Source organism: Moschus berezovskii, chromosome 24 (assembly GCF_049115385.1).
Source record: "Moschus berezovskii isolate FMDL1 chromosome 24, NW_MosBer_1.0, whole genome shotgun sequence".
NCBI classification, from domain to species: Eukaryota; Metazoa; Chordata; class Mammalia; order Artiodactyla; family Moschidae; genus Moschus; species Moschus berezovskii.
In genome coordinates this window covers 28,314,765-28,318,276 of record NC_142483.1, presented here as the reverse complement: position 1 = coordinate 28,318,276, position 3,512 = coordinate 28,314,765, and positions in this window count along the sequence as shown.

The window sequence follows — 3,512 nt, the reverse complement described above, 5'->3', positions numbered from 1 at the left end:
TTTAGATTTTTTTGTGCCAATCTGAGTGAAACGGAGTAGAAGGCAACTGTAATGTTACTGAAGGATGAACTGGTTTTGAAAGTTAAGTCGTTACTAACCTTTGCACATCCAAATGCAATTCACATGTTTTCTGTTTCACTATGAGTCACAGTAAGTGAAATCAGATGGGCAAAATGGAAAAGAAATACGTGTGTAGAGCGGAACGGCTGGTTTGTTTTTTCACTCCTCTTCTTTATTCTCCATCTTTGTTTTCTGTGTACAAATTTATATACCTACTGTGCCGTTCTGATGAAGTGGGCACTCAGGTCACTTCAACCCTGGGCTGAGCATGTTGTTTTGTTTGAAAGTAAACAGTGATCTGCAGTATACTGATTGTCTGGCACTCCAGTATTTTCTGGGCAGAAACATGGATTCCACTCCAAAAGTTTTTCTTACTTTTATCCTAATTTCTGTGCACAACTCTAAAGAAGCATAGTATTTTAATAGATAATGTGGTAGCTTGGTATCCCAGCCCGAAGAACTGCCAAGAGATGTAATAGTTGTAAATTTCCTTCTAGGGGGGTTCCAAAGAGTCATCTTTTTTCGGTTAAGGGAATGGTTGATAAAGGAAACCTCTTGTTATCAAAAAACATGAGAATAAAGTATTTTGGTTAATAATAGATCATGTGATTTCTAAGGTGCTAATGTCTAAGATAATGAAATCTCTAAACCTGCAAGTGGTGCTGTTTTTAAAAATTGAATTCATTTTCCTTAGACCACCAATTTCAAAAAAGTTGGAAAGTGATAAAATGTATGTAATGCAAAGTCTTGAAGACATAATTTGATTTCCCTGGATAATTCAGAAGATAGCTAAGGAAATTTCAGTGACTCTAAGAAGTTAATCCTGCTACTGGTGTTTAGAAAAGTATGGTGACTGTATAGAATCAGTGCTAAGATATAGCGTTCAGTTCAGTTCAGTCGCTCAGTCGTGTCCGACTCTTTGCGACTCCATGGACTGCAGCATGCCAGGCCTCCCTGTCCATCACCAACTCCCAGAGTTCACCCAAACTCATGTCCATCGAGTCGGTGATGCCATCCAACCATCTCATCCTCTGTCGTCCCCTTCTCCTCCTGCCTTCAATCTTTCCTAGCATCAGGGTCTTTTCCAATGAGTCAGCTCTTCACATCAGATGGCCAAAGTATTGGAGCTTCAGTTTCAGCATCAGTCCTTCCAATGAATATTTAGGACTGATTTCCTTTAGGATGGACTGGTTTGATCTGCTTGCAGTCCAAGGAACTCTGAAGAGTCTTCTCCAACACCACAGTTCAAGAGCATCCCTTCTTCAGCGCTCAGCTTTCTTTATGGTCCAACTCTCACATCCATACATGACTACTGGAAAACACAGCCTTGATGCTTTCTGAATGGTGTTTACAATGTGAAAGTGTTCCTGAGCTCTCACATTTTCTTGACTCTGGAAAAATGGGAATGTTTAAAGTCAGAGCAAAATTAGAGTCCTAGCTCCTTTGTTGCTGGTGGGTGATTTTGGAGAAATTACTTTTGGAGAATTTCCTCCAACCTCAGTTTCTTCATGTGTAAAGTGGGTGCAATAGGAACATCTGCCATGTAGGTTAAGATAAATAAAATAGTGGATGGGAAGTGTTTGGAGTATAGTGATTGCTTACAGTTAGGTGTTACTGTTACTGTTTACTTTTTTTTTTTAAGATGCCTGATATTTTGGCAATTTAAAACATGTGTTATTTGGCTGGGTCAGGTGTTGGTTTTGGCAGGTAGTATCTTTGAGCCTCATTGCAGCACGAGGAATCTTTACTTATGGCATGTGGAGTCTGTAGTTATGCCATATGAAAACTCTTTGGTTGTGGCATGTGAACTCTTTGGTTGCAGCATGTGGGATATAGTTCCCTGATCAGGATTGGAACCCAGGTCCCCTCCATTGAGAGTGTGGAGTCTTAGTGGACCACCAAGGAGGTGCCTACTGTTACTGATATTAATCATAATATTGGACATGATTCATTTGTATGGTATTAACAGTGCTTTAACCTGAGTTGTTTTCTATGCTGCTGTAGTGAATATTCACTGACTCTTCTCTATCTTGTTGCAGTTTTATATCTATGATTGTATCCCTGTAGACTTGATGGCAAAAAAAAAAAAAGAAAAGGTTGAAAAATTTCCCTGTGACGCCAACAGATAAAATTTGAGTCCTTTCCAGGTGAAACAGGTAAAAAGAATGCAGTCTTGCTATGCCTTCAAGGATCTTGCTATGCAGTAGAGACTTAAATACTGGACAGTGAGACTAGATAGAGGTGTGCCAGTGCTTGGTGCTCAGTTACAGGAAGTCAGAGGTTGTGGAAGAATTCCTTGGGGCTTGAGAATTTCAAGAAGCAGTGCTGTGGCCAAGCTTAGTATATGATCTCCATTAAGACCAATGTAAGAGCCCCAGTAGGACCCCATTAGGAGCTGTGACCAAGAACTTTTACCAAGTCCAGTTGCTCAGGACTGCATGACCATAAGTTGTCAAGTGTGTGTTAATAATAATATCATTACTCATTGGTCATAGGCAATTGACATCCAGTAAATATTTGTCGCGAAGAGTCGGACACAACTGAGCGACTGAACTGAACTGAACTGAAATATTTGTTCAGGTTTTTTAATTTATTTGTTTAAATTTTCAAAGAAGTTTAAAAATAATGAAAAAAGTTGGATAGAGCTCTGCATGATCCTTTTCTTCCTCTCTCCTAAAATAGTAACCATGCTTCTCTGTTTGGTTCAACTATGAGAGACTTCTTATTTTCCCACTACACATTTCTACATTTATCATAAAATCATTTAAAATAAAAATGAACACATATGGAATCCTCACTTTATTTCTGGCTGTTTGAAATGCTCTACTTTAGTAACAGCTCTTTGTCACCATTTATTTAGGGGGATGGGATTCAACATAGAGGCCTTTCTGGGGCTTTTCTGTCCAAATCTCTGCTTGTAGATAGGGCTACCCAGAGTGTTGTCTGTATATAAATCATAGTGGATAATCTAAAAGTTTGTTATATATTCCATTTGAAGTAAGGTAAATCTGATGTAGGTTTTGCTTGCATGTCTCTGTTACTTTCATAATTGGCAAGGACAAGTGGCTATTTCTTATCAGTCACACTGAGCCAGTGGGAGTGCCTGGTGTCATCTATCAGAATAGCACCACAGTGAGTCAGGGTGTGAGTCCAAGGCAGGAGCAGGGCCAGATGACCTCTTCCTGGGCCAACTGGCTCAGACTGTGAAGAATTCGCCTGCAATGCAGGAGATCTGGGTTTGATCCCTGGGTGGGGAAAATCCCCTGGAGAAGGGAATAGTAACCCACCCCAGTATTCTTGCTTGGCGAATCCCATGGGCAGAGGAACCTGGCGGGCTACAGTCTATGGGGTCACAGAGAGTTGGACTTGACTGAGCAACTAACACTTTCACTTTTTTCACTTTCCTGTGCCAGCAGCTTCCTGTTCCTGGGCCTCAGCTTTCTCCTCATGAA